Source organism: Staurois parvus, unplaced genomic scaffold (genome assembly GCF_062004578.1).
Source record: "Staurois parvus isolate SC_StPar_1 unplaced genomic scaffold, SC_StPar_1.0 ptg000133l, whole genome shotgun sequence".
NCBI classification, from domain to species: Eukaryota; Metazoa; Chordata; class Amphibia; order Anura; family Ranidae; genus Staurois; species Staurois parvus.
The window spans coordinates 2405941-2426310 of record NW_028317929.1 but is presented as its reverse complement, the minus strand read 5'-3'; positions in this window follow the sequence as shown (position 1 = coordinate 2426310).

The window sequence follows — 20370 nt, the reverse complement described above, 5'->3', positions numbered from 1 at the left end:
CAGGAACTGTCAGAGAACTGTCAGAAATAGCGGAGCTCTCTGCAGGGACACTTTTTGCCGGCTGTAGAAGGGATGAAAATCAGCCGATCGGGGAAAATTCGATTCGCGCATCCGAAGTTTGCTAATATTCGGATTCGACGCGAATCGAATTTTTCCTAAAATTCGAAACAAATTCCACTTCGCCAGGTTCGATTCGCTCATCTCTAAATAACATATAAAGCCATTTATAACTCTGCCCCAAATTACATCATCAATCTTGTCTCCAAATATCACCCAAACCGTCATCTCCTCTCCTCACATCACCTCCTGCTCTCTAGCTGCCTTGTCTCCTCCTCCCATGCTTGTGTCCAGGACTTCTCTAGAACTTCCCCATCCTCTGGAACTCTCTATCCCAATTTATCAGACTATCGCCTACTCTGCTCACTTTTAGGTGATCTCTGAAAACCTATCTCTTCAGGGAAGCCTATCCTGCTCTCAGCTAATAATGGAATCTTCTACTCCTCCTACCAGTCCATCCCCCACAGTTACTACCTTTTGTACCACTAGCCGCTCCCTCCTAGATTGTAAGCTCCAAGGAGCAGGGCCCTCCTAACCCTCTTGTATTGAACTGTATTGTTGTTGTATTGTCTCCTGTTATATTGTAAAGCGCTGAGCAAACTGTTGGCACTATGTAAATCCTGTATAATAATAATAATAACCTGGAAGTTCAGACATGCCTTTTACACATATTCTGCCCCTCTATGCAAAGTAAAGTGCTTGCCAATAAAGTTTATTAGCCTGCAAGTTACAGAACAGTGCAGTACAGTCTTAATAATCCCTTAAAGCTTAACCCCAGGTATGATTTTTATTGTAGTATACATATGTCATACCTGAGGGGCCACTGGGGAAGCTGACAATCACTGCAGCAGTCTGAGCCACAATATTCCAAGTCCTGTGCTAACCGCTACCCTTCTGCGCTGCCACCATTCATAGAAGGACTTGTGGTTTTTTTTCAAGTGTATACAAAGCATTATCTGATTGGATGAGGTAGAGAGGAAAGACAGTGGCATCACAATCTCCACCTCATCTAATCAAAGAATGTCTTATATTCATTGAAAAAACATGCCAGGAATTCTGTAAATGATGGTAAGGATGAGCTAGTGACTCCCCTGTGGTAAGTGTACACAGGGTGGACCTGGAAGATTACAGGGATCACTGCAGTAGCACTGACTATGAGATATGCATACCTACATTGTGCCAAACTTGACCAACGTAAGTATGCAATAAAGATTATATTTGGATTTCAGCTTTAAATTTTTTGTTGTCTATTTAGAAATCCTAAAGATTAATTCTAAGCAATACATATTTATTTTCATTTAGTTGCCCTCTGAGATACTTCCATTATCATCCTTGCATCCATCATGTGCAGCTCTGCTTACTGAATTTCAATTTTTCTGCATCACCTTGAGCTTAAGACTATTTCTAGCCAGCCTTGGTTTGAACACTGCCATCTGTATTTCTGAGTGGTTTCAGAGAATAAAGTGACTGCATTTCTGTCCAGTGTCCCTGTGGATGGTCTTATTCTGACAACAGTCATTTTTGCTTTTGTAGATAAATATGAAATATGGTGTTAAAATGTACAACTCCTCCGTCAGACAACATAAAGCAAAGTTGTATTAAGAGACAGTGTGGGGATTCAAAAAAGCTGCTGCTCCACTTTTTTGGTGTTAATTCCTCTTGTTAATGTAAAGCATTTGTGACACTTTTGGTTTTTACAATGACTCATGCACCAAATTCAGATTCAGTTCTAAAATGCGCCACTTTTACATTGAGTTGCACTGAATGAGCCACTTTTAGATAGTGTCGCATTGAATACGCCAAATGTAAAAGTGGATCTAATTAAGACCAGCTCTCTTTTCTCAGAGAGAAAAACTGACAGATTTTGGGAAAGTGCCTTGAGTGCATTCTAAAAGTGGCACAACATAAGTCAAATTCAAGCACAAATTCTAGATGGGTACATGAATTTGTCACATTCTTCACCACATTTAGAATGCATGATACCAGGGCCAGTGTTGGACAATTTTGTGTCCTAGGCAAGACCAGCTACAAAAATCTCCTCTTGCAATACAGTTCAAACTCTCCCCCATCAGGTCACATACCCCTTTTACATATCCCTATTTTCCTCGTTATATCCTCCAAACAGGAACTTAGACCATCCCCCACATCTGTCAACCTCTTTGGGCACACCCAGCTGTCAAGGTTAAAGCCAGTGGCACCAATTACTGCCTCAGTATAGCCGACACTCAGACATCCTCCTAGTTCCACCAGCCAGTAAGATTCCCTCTCCACTGCCCAGTGTCCTAGTGCTACCTCAGTATTCCTCCCTACCCCCACCAGTATCACTCCCGCTCTTACAGCCAGCATTGCTGCTGCTTCATCTCTGCTCCTGCAGCGCTCTTTCAGTGTTTCTTCCTACCCCCACCAGTAGTACTCCCCCTCTCACACTCAACATCACTCCTGCTCCTGTCAAAAACAGCCTTGTCATCCATTCCTGCCACTGTGGCCAGTTGGCTCCTCACATCCTTCTCCCACCAGCTTCACACATCTTTCTTCCACCAGCTTGTTACATCCTTCTCCCGCCAGCTTGTCACAACCTTCTACCATCAACTTGTCACTTTTGCCAGATGCTTCTCCACCTCCTCCCTCCTAGCGGCCATGGCTGCACCCTAGGTGGCAGTGAGACCTTGGTGGCTGCCTAGCGCGCCTAGTGGTAGCACCGGTCCTGCATAAGAGACACTTTCACAAAATCTGCCTGTGCCAGTCTTTATGAACTCCAGGGAGTATGTCTGAAAAGGAAACCACTGTGCTCTCTTTTTAGAAAGCATACTGACTCAAGAGTTTCAATATTGTGAGGGTTTGACCTGGAACAAGTATACAGTTAACTTGTTATGACTTCAGTGGCTGTATGCCTGTTGTAGTCACTGCCTCAAAAACTACTGAAGCCAGTTACAGCCATGAAAAAAGATCCTAGGTAACAATAAAACCATTACTTTCCTGAATGAACACAGAGATAGATTCCAGTCGCTTCTGTTCATTCATCACTGAAGCATAGTAAACAATGTTTACTATGGTTTTGGGGGTCTTTTACAAATTCTAAAAGCTGTAAGGGAAAAATAAATAAGCAATGGAAAAATTTCAAAAATGGTCTGGCCTCCTGACTTTAAAAGTGGAAAGCATGTCCTAGCAATGGCACCATTAGGACATGTGGCAGAGGAGCTCCGGGCATTATAATACGTTGCAGTTGACTGCTGACTATACCAGCTGCAGAACTTCATGCTGAAGACTGTGAAACATTCCTGGCAACCTCCCTGTGCATCTGTGGTGGACCTCACTAGATATTTCCAGCTCACAGGTCCTACATCTCGGCCAACAGCCAAATCCAAGAAGGCTCCAACCCGCAGACAGGTGGCAAGCACCAGCGGGTGTACAGCTACCGCAGACAAGGGACTGCATACAGGTGAGATGCCTACATCCTGAGCAGAGTTGGAGGACTCTCAGCTCACTGACACTCTCTGTATCTTCTGTTCTGATGTGTCTCAAGATGCCATAGGCTCTAATACTACAGGGGGCATAGTGATCATATCAAGTAATGAGCTTAGGGAGATGCTAGCTGCCTTCCATTCTGGCCTGGATTCCCTGGTGCTTTTGAGGGCACTCTCAAACTCTCTAACCAGAGTTCACACTTTGGAGAATACCCAGGCTACAGTTGAGACAAGGTTAGCTGCTGTGAAACAGGCACAGGCCACCCACGCTCAAAGTTGATGGAGGTGAGAACCGCAGCCATTGGAATAATGTCCGCTTCTGCGGGATCCCAGAGGCGACCAAGGAAACGGACCTCAGGGACATTGTTCAAGCCATTCTAAACATGCTACTGAATAGAGATATATCCACCCCTATGGAGCCCGTCAGGGTACACAGAGTGGCCGACTCCGGGGATCCCGAGAATGCGCTAAACCCGCTTGATGTTCTTTGTCCCATTCACTTTTTTGTACTTAAATAAGAGGTCCTCCGCATGGCGCGGACTAAGTAATCTATTAAATTCGAAGGAGCTGCCATCACTATCAACCCTGACCTGTTGAGCCTTACTCTTGCTATGCGGAGACACCTCTGTCCCCTTGTGCAATCCATCCATGCAGCTAATGCTACATACAGCTGGGGTCATCCATTCTACCTCCAAAGGAAAGCAGACAGTTTCTTCTCAGCTCACCAGATCAGCTACCTGCAATATTTTCATTTCTGGATGTCGCTGCTGTGGAAGTACCCGACTGGTTGTCCCCTCTATTGAAACCAGTTACAACTGACTGGAGGGCACCAAGACCTGAGCACCAAAGGAGCAGCTGCTCTCAGCCCACTCGGTGAACTCAACACCTGGAATCGACAAGCAATGAGGCCTGAAGTTCACTTTTTTTGCCCATCATCCTCCTTTCCTATCTTATTCTCATTCTGGAACTGTAAGTACCAGTGACTGACCTATCTATACCTGTTCCATGTCTCCCCTTTACTAGGGCCTGAACACCTCTTGATGTACAGTTGGCACCCCGGAAGGGGCACGCTGCCATATTCTGACTCCCTCCCTCCTACAGCCCCTGACTATTATGCAACCTGCAGGCGGCCCGGCTCCTGTTCCGACTTGCCAGGGATGGTCTCCTGCTTTATTTACTAAGTAGCTCCATGTCCCCTAATTTTATGTACATCTAATGTCTTATCCCATCTACATGGGGGGTAGGCCCCTGAGGCCCAGCCGGAGCAGGGGATGGATCCATCGCATATGTGATCTACAGCGACTCACCCTTTGGGCCTTACATCTTATGAACCCCACCCTGCTGGTCACTACAATTCTATGTCCTCTATGGGCAGGAGGGACACTTGAACACCAGGCCACTTGAATTAGAGGGGTGGCAGGAGGGTGAAGGGAATGCTCTAAGGGGAGGTTGTAGTTGTTATTTTTTGGGCCTCCCCCCAGGATGAGTTGACTGTCCCTGGCTGAAGAGCTGCCAGGTATTAATTATGCTGTGGCTGTAGTTATTATAATCTGCCAATCCCTGTTTTGCAGTGGTGTGGAATCAGGCTGATTATACGTTTATATACCTCCTGCTGTTGTCAAATGGGGCAGCCAACCTAGCATGGCAGTGAATCTGTGTTCTGGGAGGACGCTGTCTGTTAATTATTAATGCTTAATGTCATATTATGTTTCGAACAGGTAGAAGTTTGAAATACCCAGTCCTTTATGACACTGGGAAAGGATGAGTTTATTTAATGTTATATTTAGAGATGAGCGAATCGAACATGGCGAAGTGGAATTCGTTTCGAAGATCAGGAAAAATTCGATTCGCGCCGAATCCGAAAATTAGCAAACTTCGGATGCACGAATCGAATTTTCCAAAAAATGGCGGCGACATGTGTGGCGACGGAGTGGGGATCTCTGGGAAGGCGCGCAGACAAGGCGCGCTGACCCATAATGCATTCATTCATGACATGTGATCGCATTAGCCAATCAGCAGCCAGCCAGCCAGCACTGTGTAATGGTGGAGCTATAAATTGCGGCCATCTTAGAATTCTCCATTAGCCTCCGGTCATTCAAGAGAGACAGACCTGTCTGTATTAGGAACAGAGTTAGGGCCACAGAGACTTTAGGGCCACAGAATCGTTACTTAGGGACACAGAATCGTTACTTAGGGACACAGAATCGTTACTCAGGGACACAGAATTGTTACTCAGGGACACAGAATTGTTACTCAGGGACACAGAATCGTTACTAAGGGACAGACACAGAATTGTTACTCAGGGACACAGAATTGTTACTGAGGGACACAGAATCATTACTCAGGGACACAGAATTGTTACTCAGGGACACAGAATCGTTACTCAGGGACACAGAATTGTTACTCAGGGACACAGAATCGTTACTGAGGGACACAGAATCGTTACTCAGGGACACAGAATTGTTACTCAGGGACACAGAATCGTTACTCAGGGACACAGAATTGTTACTGAGGGACACAGAATCGTTACTCAGGGACACAGAATCGTTACTCAGGGACACATAATAGTTACTCAGGGACACAGAATTGTTACTCAGGGACAGACACAGAATTGTTACTCAGGGACACAGAATTGTTACTCAGGGACACAGAATTGTTACTGAGGGACACAGAATCGTTACTGAGGGACACAGAATCGTTACTCAGGGACACAGAATTGTTACTCAGGGACACAGAATTGTTACTCAGGGACACAGAATTGTTACTGAGGGACACAGAATCGTTACTCAGGGACACAGAATTGTTACTCAGGGACACAGAATTGTTACTCAGGGACAGACACAGAATTGTTACTCAGGGACACAGAATTGTTACTCAGGGACACAGAATTGTTACTCAGGGACACAGAATCGTTACTGAGGGACACAGAATCGTTACTGAGGGACACAGAATTGTTACTCAGGGACACAGAATCGTTACTCAGGGATACAGAATTGTTACTCAGGGACACAGAATCGTTACTGAGGGACACAGAATCGTTACTGAGGGACACAGAATTGTTACTCAGGGACACAGAATTGTTACTCAGGGACACAGAATTGTTACTGAGGGACACAGAATCGTTACTCAGGGACACAGAATCGTTACTCAGGGACACAGAATTGTTACTCAGGGACACAGAATCGTTACTCAGGGACACAGAATTGTTACTCAGGGACACAGAATCGTTACTGAGGGACACAGAATCGTTACTCAGGGACACAGAATTGTTACTCAGGGACACAGAATTGTTACTCAGGGACACAGAATCGTTACTGAGGGACACAGAATCTTTACTGAGGGACACAGAATTGTTACTCAGGGACACAGAATTGTTACTCAGGGACACAGAATTGTTACTCAGGGACACAGAATTGTTACTGAGGGACACAGAATCGTTACTCAGGGACACAGAATCGTTACTGAGGGACACAGAATCGTTACTCAGGGACACAGAATCGTTACTCAGGGACACGGAATCGTTACTCAGGGACACAGAATTGTTACTCAGGGACACAAAATTGTTACTGAGGGACACAGAATTGTTACTGAGGGACACAGAATCGTTACTGAGGGACACAGAATTGTTACTCAGGGACACAGAATTGTTACTCAGGGACACAGAAATGTTACTCAGGGACACAGAATCGTTACTCAGGGACACAGAATTGTTACTCAGGGACACAGAATTGTTACTCAGGGACACAGAATCGTTACTCAGGGACACAGAATCGTTGAATTAAAGAGTATGTCAGACAACACGCAGAGGAGTGGCAGAGGAGGCAATGTTTCAGGAGCGAGCAGACGTGGCAGCAGAGGAAGGGGTCGAGGCAGCACTAGTCGCAGCCAGAGGCCAGTGCTCCCGGTGTCATCCAGCGGTCGTGTCTCCACCGACAACCCTGCCGTCATCGATTGGTTGACTCGGTCGTCTTCCTCTTCCCAGGTCACCTCTGACACCTACAGCCAACGGTCGGTGGGTACGTCAGACACAACCGTTAGTTGGCATGGCCCGGGAGCAAGCCCACTGAAATCACGTGTCCTCTACCTGCCCCTGTCCTTTGGTGTTCCCTCACCAAGCGAAGTATCGCATGCTGTGGGCTCAGCCCCACTGTACAGTGAGGAAGAGCTAACAGAGGGCGGTCAGGAACGGGGGGAGACATCCGCCTCTTCAGCAGCCAGGCGAAGAAGTACTGGCGAGGAGAGTGGCTCGGTAGCCGGTCTAGAGACAGGTCTGTCTCCTGACCCACACGCAGCCGAGGGGGCTAGTAGTGACGCGGAGACCCTAATTGATGATGATGAGGCTGATCGCACTTGGCAGCCTCGTCGTCATCAGGCTATTGCTTCCGCATCATCAGGAGAAGAGGGTGCCAGCTTGCCAGCGAGCAAAACAGTCAGTGGGTTGCCCAGGAGGCAGCAGGGTCGCAGAAGTGTCAGTGGAGCCAAACGGCCACGGAGTAGAGCACCAGCTCCACTGCAGCCTACCACCACGGCCAGTAGTGGTGCCGGTGTGCACGGAGGAAGTAGCAGTCAGCCAGTGAGGAGTAGCGGGGGCAAAGTTTCCTACTCAGCGGTGTGGCAATTTTTCATCAAGCCGCCCGAGGAAGTAAACGTAGCCGTATGTCGACTATGTGGCCAGAAAGTCAAGCGTGGCCAGGGGGCCAATGTTGGGACTACAGCGTTGCGTCAGCATATGCAGCGTCGCCATTCGGTGGCCTGGGAAAACCGTGATAAAGATACGGCGGTTCTGCCTGCCCCAGCCCCCGCTCCATCACCCGCTCCGTTACTTGCTCCGTCACCCGACGTCAATCACCCTCTATCAGCCAGTCAAGGCTCCAACACCTCTGCTGAGGGGAGTTGTCGCTCGTTGGCATCTTCCGCTCGTTCAGATGCTCCTTCTCCTGCTACTCCTCTTCACGGATTCCGTCAGCAGTCTTTCTTGGAATCCGTTTCCAAGAGAAAACAGTTTGCGAGCACGCACCCGACGGTGCAGAAGCTGAACGTCCTCCTGTCCAAGTTGCTGGTGCTGCAGTCCCTCCCTTTCCAAGTGGTGGACTCAGCACCTTTCCGAGAAATGATGGCTTGTGCCGTGCCGCGGTGGAGAGTGCCAATCCGGCATTTCTTCGCCAAAAAGGCAGTGCCAGCCCTGCATTCACATGTAGAAGAGATGGTGGGCCAGTCTTTGAGCATGTCGGTCTCTGCCAAAGTGCACGGCAGCGCCGACGTGTGGAGCTGTAACTACGGTCAGGGACAGTACATGTCATTTACGGCCCACTGGGTGAACGTGCTGCCGGCACAGCCGCACCAGCAACTTGGACAGGTCACGCCGCTTTTGCCTCCACGTTTGCACGTCCTTGGTCCAGCAAAGATGTCCGCCTCTACCACCTCTTCTTCCGCCGTGTCCTCAGCCGCCACCCCCGTGCCAAGTCCCATTACCCGACCGGCATATCACATGTGCAGGGCGCAACGGTGTCACGCTGTGCTGCACCTGGTATGCCTTGGCGAACGTAGTCACACAGGGGAGGAACTTCTGAGTGTAATGAACAGAGAAATCGACAGATGGCTGTCTCCGCGCAAACTGAAAATCGGAACCATGTTGACCGACAACGGAAAGAACATGGTGTCTGCTCTGCGTCAAGGAAGGTTGTGCCATGCGCCATGCATGGCTCACGTGTTCAATCTGGTTGTCAAGCGGTTCCTAAAATCCACCATCCCACTGCAAGACATCCTTAAAATGTCATGTAAACTTTGCATGCATTTCAGCCATTCCTACACCGCAAAGCACACCCTCCTTGAGCTGCAGCGGCAGAACGGAATTCCACAGCATCGCCTGATCTGTGACGTTGCAACAAGGTGGAATTCAACCCTACATATGTTAGACCGCCTTTACGAACAGCGAAAGGCCATCACCGATTTCCTGATGTTACAAGCGGATAAAGGTACTCCCCTGTGTAACTTAGATGTCAGCCATTGGCAGCTCATGCGTGACACCTGCCGCTTGCTCAGGCCCTTTGAGGAGGCCACGCTATTCGTGAGTCGGCAGGACTATGGGATGAACGACGTCATTCCTCTGTTGCACGTCCTGGAACAAATGCTGTTAACAATGGCTGGTCAGGGTGCGGTAGACGTGGCGCACAGATCTCAACGCCACATGACCCCTGTGGGGGCAGGACAGGAAGAAGAGGAGGAGGTAGAGGAGGACATTGGTACTCAGGAATTATTGAGTGAAATGGGTGGTTTTTCCACTCAGCGGACAGGAGTGGAGGAGCAGGAGCATCTGGTAGAGGAGGAGGAGGAGACAGAGGACCCAGACGCACCGTGGCAGTATGCTGTGGAGATGGAGGCAGGGAGTCCCTCGCATTCCTTGGCACAAATGGCCCATAGCATGCTCAGTTGCTTGCGTAGCGACAGCCGAATAATAACCATCAGACAGAGGGATGACTTTTGGCTGTCCACCTTGTTGGACCCTCGCTACCGTTCCAAAATGGTGGCCTTTTTCACACCTGCTGAGAGGGAGGCCAAAATAACGTACTATAAAAACCACCTATGTAGTCAGTTGGTCTCTGCCTTTCTGCCCCAACGTCCATCCTCAGACACTGTGGGCCCTGTGCGCTCGCGTTCCGCTGCCATGGCAGCAGGGGAGGGGTGGGGTGGTAGGAGCAGTGGCAGCTCCACCAGCAGCGGCTGCCTCAGTCTGCAGTCGATGATGAGTAGCTTTCTTCACCAGCGCAGTGAGGAAACTACTAACCAGCCGCAGCAGCAGCAGCATCAGGTGGACTTGGAGCAGGACCTCAAACAACAGGCTTGGGCCTACTTGGACAGCACCCTGCCAACCGAGGTAGACAATCCCCTTAACTACTGGGCAACGAAACTTGACCTTTGGCCCCAACTAGCTGAATTTGCCCTTGAAAGGCTGTCATTCCCGGCCAGTAGCGTGGCATCGGAGCGCGTGTCTAGTGCGGCAGGAGGTATTGTAACTCCGCGGAGGACACGACTGTCCACCCAAAGTGTGGAGAGACTCACGTTTGTGAAAATGAATCAGGCGTGGATTAGTCTGGATTTCACACCACCAGTTCCTGACACAACTGACTAAATCCGCCATGAATCATGCCCCAAACATGTTATTATTTTTAACATAGGCCTCTGTATGGCCTTCAATTTAAGCTGCTTACGCTTCGCCACTCTGCCATGGGCCCCTGTACCGCCTCCTCTTGCTGCTGCCAGGTCCAGAGTGTGTCATGGGTCCCTGTACGGCCTCCCATTGCTGCTGACTTCATCGCCAGACTCTGCCATGTGCCACTTTCAGGTCTCCTTACACTGTTGGTGGGTTCCATTTTGTGATAGGGTGCTGTATGGCCTTCCATTGCTGCTGCCTCCACCGCCACCCTGCGCCATGTGCCTCTGTCGTCTGCTCACGCTGCTGACGGCTTCCGCTTTTTAACCGAGGCCTGTGTTTGGCTTCCGAATACTGCTGCATCCACCGCCACCCTGCGCCATGTGTCTCTGTCGTCTGCTCACGCTGCTGACGGCTTCTGCTTTTTAACCTAGGCCTGTGTATGGCTTCAGAATAATGCTGCCTCCACCGCCACCCTGCGCCATGTGCCTCTGTCGTCTGCTCACGCTGCTGCCAGGTCCATACTGATTCATGGCCCCCTGTACCGGCTCCTCATGAACGTGGTTCAGCGGGTTTGCATCACTTAACGGCAAATCGTTGACAAACGCTGGGACGTTCAGTGTTGTGCGCATTAAGCCAGTCACCAAAGGGCAGCACAGACCTGTTATTACTCGCTCAAGCATGGCTGAACAAAACCAGTCTCTACCACAAATTGGACCCAGACCTGCCCAGGGTCTCGTAAGTAGATTGCACGGAGGAGTAGAGTTCGTTATTGGAATTAACTGTGAGGGACTTTTAAACCTAGGCCTGTGTATGGCCTTCAATTGAAGCTGCTTCTGCTCCGCCACTCTGCCATTGGACTCTTGATAGTCGTCGACTATCAAGAGTCCAATGGCAGAATGGCGGAGCAGAAGCAGCTTCAATTGAAGGCCATACACAGGCCTAGGTTTAAAAGTCCCTCACAGTTAATTCCAATAACGAACTCTACTCCTCCGTGCAATCTACTTACGAGACCCTGGACAGGTCTGGGTCCAATTTGTGGTAGAGACTGGTTTTGTTCAGCCATGCTTGAGCGAGTAATAACAGGTCTGTGCTGCCCTTTGGTGTCTGGCTTAATGTGCACAACACTGAACGTCCCAGCGTTTGTCAACGATTTGCCGTTAAGTGATTCAAACCCGCTGAACCACGTTCATGAGGAGCCGGTACAGGGGGCCATGAATCAGTATGGACCTGGCAGCAGCGTGAGCAGACGACAGAGGCACATGGCGCAGGGTGGCGGTGGAGGCAGCATTATTCTGAAGCCATACACAGGCCTAGGTTAAAAAGCAGAAGCCGTCAGCAGCGTGAGCAGACGACAGAGACACATGGCGCAGGGTGCCGGTGGATGCAGCAGTATTCGGAAGCCAAACATAGGCCTCGGTTAAAAAGCGGAAGCCGTCAGCAGCGTGAGCAGATGACAGAGGCACATGGCGCAGGGTGGCGGTGGAGGCAGCAGCAATGGAAGGCCATACAGCACCCTATCACAAAATGGAACCCACCAACAGTGTAAGGAGACCTGAAAGTGGCACATGGCAGAGTCTGGCGATGAAGTCAGCAGCAATGGGAGGCCGTACAGGGACCCATGACACACTCTGGACCTGGCAGCAGCAAGAGGAGGCGGTACAGGGGCCCATGGCATAGTCGTCTCCCCACGCTGCTGCTGGGGGGACTTTTTAACATAGGCCTCTGTATGGCCTTCAATTTTAGCTGCTTACGCTCCGCCACTCTGCCATGGGCCCCTGTACCGCCTCCTCATGCTGCTGCCAGGCCCGTAATCTGCCATGGGCCCCCATACCGACTCCTCATGCTGCTGCCAGGCCCGTAATCTGTCATGGGCCCCTGTACTGCCTCCTCATGCTGCTGCCAGGTCCAGAGTGTGTCATGGGTCCCTGTACGGCCTCCCATTGCTGCTGTCTCCATCGCCACACTCTGCCATGTGCCACTTTCAGGTCTCCTTACACTGTTGGTGGGTTCCATTTTGTGATAGGGTGCTGTATGGCCTTCCATTGCTGCTGCCTCCACCGCCACCCTGCGCCATGTGCCTCTGTCGTCTGCTCACGCTGCTGACGGCTTCCGCTTTTTAACCGAGGCCTGTGTTTGGCTTCCGAATACTGCTGCATCCACCGCCACCCTGCGCCATGTGTCTCTGTCGTCTGCTCACGCTGCTGACGGCTTCCGCTTTTTAACCTAGGCCTGTGTATGGCTTCCGAATACTGCTGCCTCCACCGCCACCCTGCGCCATGTGCCTCTGTCGTCTGCTCACGCTGCTGACGGCTTCCGCTTTTTAAACTAGTCCTGTGTATGTCTTCCGAATACTGCTGCCTCCACCGCCACCCTGCGCCATGTGCCACTTTCAGGTCTCCTTACACTGTTGGTGGGTTCCATTTTGTGATAGGGTGCTGTATGGCCTTCCATTGCTGCTGCCTCCACCGCCACCCTGCGCCATGTGCCTCTGTCCTCTGCTCACGCTGCTGACGGCTTCCACTTTTTAACCGAGGCCTGTTTTTGGCTTCCGAATACTGCTGCATCCACCGCCACCCTGCGCCATGTGTCTCTGTCGTCTGCTCACGCTGCTGACGGCTTCCGATTTTTAACCTAGGCCTGTGTATGGCCTTCAATTGAAGCTGCTTCTGCTCCGCCACTCTGCCAATGGACTCTTGATAGTGGTCTCCCCACGCTGCTGCTGGGGGGACTTTTTAACATAGGCCTCTGTATGGCCTTCAATTTTAGCTGCTTACGCTCCGCCACTCTGCCATGGGCCCCTGTACCGCCTCCTCATGCTGCTGCCAGGCCCGTAATCTGCCATGGGCCCCCGTACCGACTCCTCATGCTGCTGCCAGGCCCGTAATCTGTCATGGGCCCCTGTACCACCTCCTCATGCTGCTGCCAGGTCCAGAGTGTGTCATGGGTCCCTGTACGGCCTCCCATTGCTGCTGTCTCCATCGCCACACTCTGCCATGTGCCACTTTCAGGTCTCCTCACACTGCTGGTGGGTTCCATTTTGTCATAGGGTGCTGTATGGCCTCCCATTGCTGCTGCCTCCACCGCCACACTGTGGCTCCACACTCTGGTTTTGGCCCCGTGACTGCCCAAATGAGTGAAGTGTGCGGTGATTCTAAGATCGACGGCACTCATCTGCATGTCATACTGACTGATAGTATTATTTCTCTTCCCCAGCAGACTCCAAGGGCATTTAAATTAAAGGTACAGTGTTCTGCACTAATATAAAGGCTCTCTGAAGCCTAGAAACACCCTTTTTATAAGTTAAATTCGCGGCGAATATATTCGGATCGAATCAAATTTTTTCGGCGAATTCGGCGAATCAGCCGAACCGAATTTTTGAATAATTTGCTCATCTCTAGCCGTAGCTTTTCTAAAAATAATTTCTGGTCTGTCTGGTAAAAACTGAGATAGGACAGGATCCCTTTTGAGTACTCCCCAATTTTTATTAATAATCCTACTAATAGCTCTGTACTGAGTCGAAAAGGTAGTAACAAAAGAACAAACATGGATCCATCCATTCCTTTCCTTATCTTTCAATATATCCACCCTCTTGGTCTCTGCTACAAAATCTATAGTTTCATTCAAGCTCTTTTCATTGTAATCTTTTTCAATAAATCTTTGTTTAAGGATCTGGGCTTCATTATGGGAGGGATCTATATCAGTACAGTTTCTTCTAATCCTTAAGAACTGGCCTTTGGGAATGTTTGCCAGCCATGATGGATGATGGCAACTTCCAATCGGTATAAAACTGTTACGGTCAGTTTTCTTGAAAAGAGACTGAGTAATGATCCTACCATTATGGTTCATCAGTGTGAGATCCAAGACATTTATTTGTTGCATACTATATTCATAAGAAAGATCTATGTTAAGATTGTTATAATTCAATGTTCCAAAAAAGTTTAAGAGAGCTTGTTCCTCTCCGTTCCATAAAAGGAAGATGTCATCTATATACCTCTTATAGAAAATTAGTTCAGGCCAATCCCTAGAAAATATTATTTCTTCTTCCCAGTGTGCCATGAATAAGTTTGCGAGACTGGGGGCAAATTTTGCCCCCATGGCTACACCTTTGGTCTGTAAGTAAAATTTCTTGTCGAACCAAAAGTAATTTTTACTCATGGCAAATTGTAGTAGTTTTAAAAAAAATCAATCTGAATTGGTGGTAAAGTGCTCTGTGTGCTTAAATAAAATTCTGTTGCCTCTAGGCCATCTTTATGTGCAATATTACTATAACGTGACGCTACGTCAGTTGTCACTAGGAGGGTGTTAGGAGTTATGCAAATATCTTTAACCTCATTTAGAACCTGCTTAGTGTCACATAAATATGCAGGAGTAAGAGACACTAGAGGTTGTAAAAAGTAATCGATAAATTCACCCACTTTGGAGCACAAGGAACATATCCCGCTCACTATTGGCCTTCCCAGGGGTTTAACCGAATCTTTGTGAATTTTCGGTAATATGTAAAAAACAGGTAATTTAGGTTCTGAGGGGCATATAAAGTTCTTCTCTTTTTTATTTATAACTCCATTTTCATAACCATTCTTAATGATATTCTTTAATTCACGCTTAAATGTCCATAACGGATCCTTTTATAATAACTTGTAGGTAGAACTGTCATTTAGTATATTATATACTTCTGCTATGTAGTCTTTTTTATTTATCCTCCCTCCTAGATTGTAAGCTCGAAAGAGCAGGGCCCTCAATCCCCTCATGTTTTGCATTGTATTGGTATTGTTCTGTCACATGTTCTGTTCCCCTCTGTAATGTACAGCACTGAGTGAACTATTGGCGCTTTATAAATACTGTATAATAATAATAATAATTTAAAATAACCACCCCTCCACCTTTATCTGCAGCCCTTATCACCAAATCATTTCGGTTCAGAAGCGACTTAATCGCCTTGTCAGATTGGGATCTGAGGGGATGTTTCACAGATAAGTCCTCTAAGACTAAGTACTAGTTCTTTAAACAAGCCTACATATGAATATGCCTGTGGAGGTGGATTATAGGTGGAGGCATTTCTAAGGTTAGAATGGTGTGAGTGACTGGCATTATTCTGCAAAATGGGGTTATTAAAAAAGTACCTTTTTAAGGACAATTGTCTCGAGATTTTATGGATGTCCACATTTCTTTTAAACTTGTTCAGCTGCTTACTGGGGGCATATTTTAGGCCATTATCTAAGAGATTCAGTTCCTGTTGTGTGAGGGTAGTGTTACTTAGGTTAAAAATTCCTTTCCCAGTTTTTACCAGAGAGACCAGAAATTATTTTTAGAAAAGCTACGGCCCTTAGACATCAGCTAGCTCCCAATGTTATTAACCCGCCTGCAAACATATCCCTGTTCACTGATCTCAAAGGTTGCCATCCTTGTAATAGATGTATTATGTGTAAGTGTAATAACAAAAGGAAATCTAAAGTAACTACGTTTAATTCACAAAAAACAGGTAGATCTTATGACATTGAAAAGTTTGTTTCATGCAACAGCAAATACGTGGTCTAGCAGCGTAAGGGTTCATTTCAATTTCAATGGCCTTTAAATGACTCTCTAACATTTTCTGATGTTCTATTTGAATTTGGTGGAATCTCTCCCTCTGCTGTTGCTCAAAAACAAGTTGTTCTTGGTAAAGATTTCGTATGCGACATATAGTACATCCATATCGTATGTCGACTGGTGGAGTGGGAAAACCCAAATTGTTGTTGACATCTTCTGAACTTTGTAGTAAATTGGCATCAGTTGGTTTGGAACTTGAGGATGCTGACAGAAGATTGACTACCTCAATACAGGCATTACGTTGCTGTCTTGGAGAATGCCTGAAGTTGTAGCCATTCTTGTCAGATGGAGTGAAAGCTGGCTCAGAATAGGGTTTCTTACTCTGTGTGGTCATCTGCAAAAGAACAGATATTTATTATTTCAAAGTTGGCCCATCTCCTCCCCCTCTTGAAAACTCACCCAAGTCCATATTAAATCCAGCGCCTCATGGTCACCTCTAGGGAAAGACTGCCAAACCAGCATTGTATTCTGAAGGAGGGAGGAGTTCCTCCTGACAGCATACAAGATGTGAAGTGACATTTACTTGACAGAAGTTCTAGACATTTGTAGTCATGCTTTCTAATGTCAGTACACACACAATCAGGCTAACCTTTCCTTCCTGTCCAATGCCATTTTCCTCTTGATGTTGCCCTTGATGTCTTGTTACCTCTTTTTCACATGCTCTTCACTACAGGGTGCTACTCCCACAAAATTGACAGCAAAAGTAATTTTGTTCCATAGTTTTTTCTTCCACACATTCCACCAAAGACAGAAAACACTGTAAACTTGTAAAAGAACTTGTCCATACATAGTTAACCATTTTAAAAAACATTGTGACATCACTATCACACCATCAACACATATTGTTACAGAGACAATTTCTATAAGTACAACGCATTTCATAGTGACTTCACTCCTTCAGGGAAAGATGATAACTCTGCATAGAGATGACATCATCTACAAGAATGAACATATATTTGTTTGAAACATTGATTATATCCACTAGGAGTATTTTTGTGCTGGAGAATAAAATGTTTTTATCTTTGATGGATCCCACTTCCTCCGGGTGCAGGGGTGGCGATGGGGACATCTTGTGCCCCTTCCTACACCAACCTGTACCTGGGGGAGTGGGAACAGATGTTTTTGGCCGATGAGGACTTATCAATGTATATGGACCACATTTGTATGTGGAGCCGATACATCGATGATATCCTCATGGTGTGGAATGGTCTGGAGGAGTTGTTGATTGGTTGTTTGGAAAGAATGAACAAAAATGAATTCAATCTCACATTCATTATGAGCTATGACAGAAAAGAAGTTACCTTCCTAGATGTCAGTATTCAAGTGGAAAATGATGGTAGTCTGGCCAGTAGATTATACCGTAAACCCACAGCAGGCAATACAATAGTGCATGCTTCCAACTTTCACTCTAAGGCATTGATCTCATCCATTCCTTATAGTCAGTACTTAAGAATAAGGAGAAATTGCTCTGATGATCAAGCCTTTAAAGAGGAAGCGGATGGACTCTGTGATAGACTATTGGAGAGAGGATATTCAAAGTCCTGCTTGAAAAAGCCTACAAACGTGCCTGTAGTAATACGTGGAATGACCACTTATATAAAGATCAAAAAAAGAAATTATTAGATGATCAAACCAGAATTATCATGCAATTCTCTACTCTAATCAACACAATCAAGTTAGAAATATCTTGAAAAAGTATTGACATCTATTGACCATAGACCCTTTAATATTGAAATTTGTACCTCCCACCCCCTAATTACATTTAGAAGGGCCACATCTATCAAAGATTGCAATATACAAAATGACTCTTCCAGAGACCCTTGTAAACTGAAATGTACTTTTTGCTGTGGAGCTTGCAACTACTGTAGGTATATGCATACAGAAGCACAACCTAGATTACCAAATGGGGTTCTTTTTAAATCCAAACATTTTGCCAATTGTCGAACTGTGGGAGTGATATGTTTACTTCTTTGTGAATGTGGTTGTTTTTATGTGGGCAAGACAAAGTTGGAATTTTGGTGACAAGCAAATATACAAATTAAAAGTATGCGGGCAGGTGATCCTGAATTACCCCTGGGACACCATGTTCTTACTGTGCATAATGGTCATTTTCCTAAAGTTAAATTACTCATTCTCGACTGGGTACATCCAGGTCGCAGAGAGGGTGACTGGAACAAACTGCTATAGCAGTTGGAGCTTAGATGGATTCTCCATCTACAAGCTACTTCCCCCCTGGTTTGAACGAATCAGTCAATTTTAGGCCCTCTCTGCAAGGGTTTGTCTCTGGTGGCATGGAAAACTAATTTCCACTATATGCTCTTGTCTGTCCACCTGTCTTGCCCAATTATCCTGCTATGTTTAATAGAGCATTTTTATGTCAGATGTCATACTACATTAATGCCCAATATATGTATTGTATACTTTTCATTTTTTGGTGCCGATATCTGAGATCATTCTTGCTTCTGTCATTACTTTCCTATCTGGTCTCGATGTAATTTGTATATTCTGTATACTTTTTGATATATGCATGCATAATGTGAAATTGATACGGATGAATTTGATGTTGCTGCCCCTTGGCTTTGGGGTGGCTGAGCGGTTTTGACCCCAGGTGCTTGGTCCCTCTATCTAGGTGCCGCACACTGGGGCTGCACCACTGGCCTTGGGCCTGGTGAGCGCAGCATTGTGCAGTCGATTTGTGGTGCGGGGTCTCAGCCTTCGCCCCTTCCCCTGTGCCCTGTGGCAGTGCTTTCCCTCAGCTTGTCGGCAGTCCGCTGATACGTGACATTGCTCCGCACTATGGGGCGATTCGGGGGGGCGGTGCCCAGCAGCGTCCATGTATAGGACAGCATAGGTTTGGCGTTTGGACGCCATCTAGGATCCTTTGTCTGTTCCCGAGCACAATGTTTAATCCCTGCTTGAGAATTGGTTGGGACCCTTTCGAGGTATCTTTATAACTGGGGTTCATCCCTTATATCTTCGATAACCCTTTTTCTTACGGGCCAGTGCAGACAGTTCCGGATTGCCGCAGGGCGTCTTTGTGTGTGTTGGGCAGCATTAGATCCATTTATTGGCAAGTTCTCTCTCTCTTCCCTTGTCTAGTCTGGGAACTAGGGTCCTGCAACTATGTTTTGTCAACTTAAAGGATATGTATACTGATATATTTATTGATTTATTAATCTTCAATAGGTGTATACTGCTTAATCGGACATAATTGTTTGAAGACCGTTACCTATATACTCCCCAGTGTATCAGGTTAGATGTGGATGAGGTACTGAAGTGTCCAGATGCTCATAAACATAATGGTGGGTTTTTACCCCAGAATACCACTATGGTTCTTTGCTTACTATACAAATATGTTTTTTGAAATGCCCTTTATTTTTCAAGTCCTTTATTGCAGTGATCTGGGTGTGCCCTTGTGATCTGGTTTTGGGGGGCCCTATGCACCCGGGGTTTGGCGGTCCCCTGGCCTATGAGGTGGAGACAATGCAAAGTTCTCTGTTTTTAAGTCTGGTTGAAGATTCACATATACTGCTATATTTTTATGTATTGTGAGTATATCTACAGACTGAAAATCACAAAAATACTGCTAGTAAGTATAAGCAATGTTTCAAACAAATATATGTTCAATCTTGTAGATGGTGTCATCTCTATGCAGAGTTATCTTCTTTCCCTGAAGAAGGAGTGAAGTCACTTCGAAATGCATTGGACTTATAGAAATTGTCTCTGTAACAATATGTGTTGATGGTGATGTCACAATATGTTTTTTAAAATGGTTAACTATGTATAACCATATATAGTATTTGTATTACCAAACAAATATTTTGACATTGATGTTATACTATGATCTTGAATGGTCTGTTATGATGTGAAAATTTGACAAAATAAAGAGTTTGTACATTTTGTATTTTCAATTTACATATTTATGCCTTTAAAGTCCCAATTCATTTAGGGGGTTCCTCTCCTATGTTTATCTTACAGTCCTTGAACTTGTTTTTTTGTTTGTTTTATTAAGGGGTATTGAACGTGGATGGGGTTGAGGGGTGTATGGGATGCCAAAAGGAACTGTAGAAACTTGAGGACAAATTCCTTAGCTACTATGTGGACAAAAAG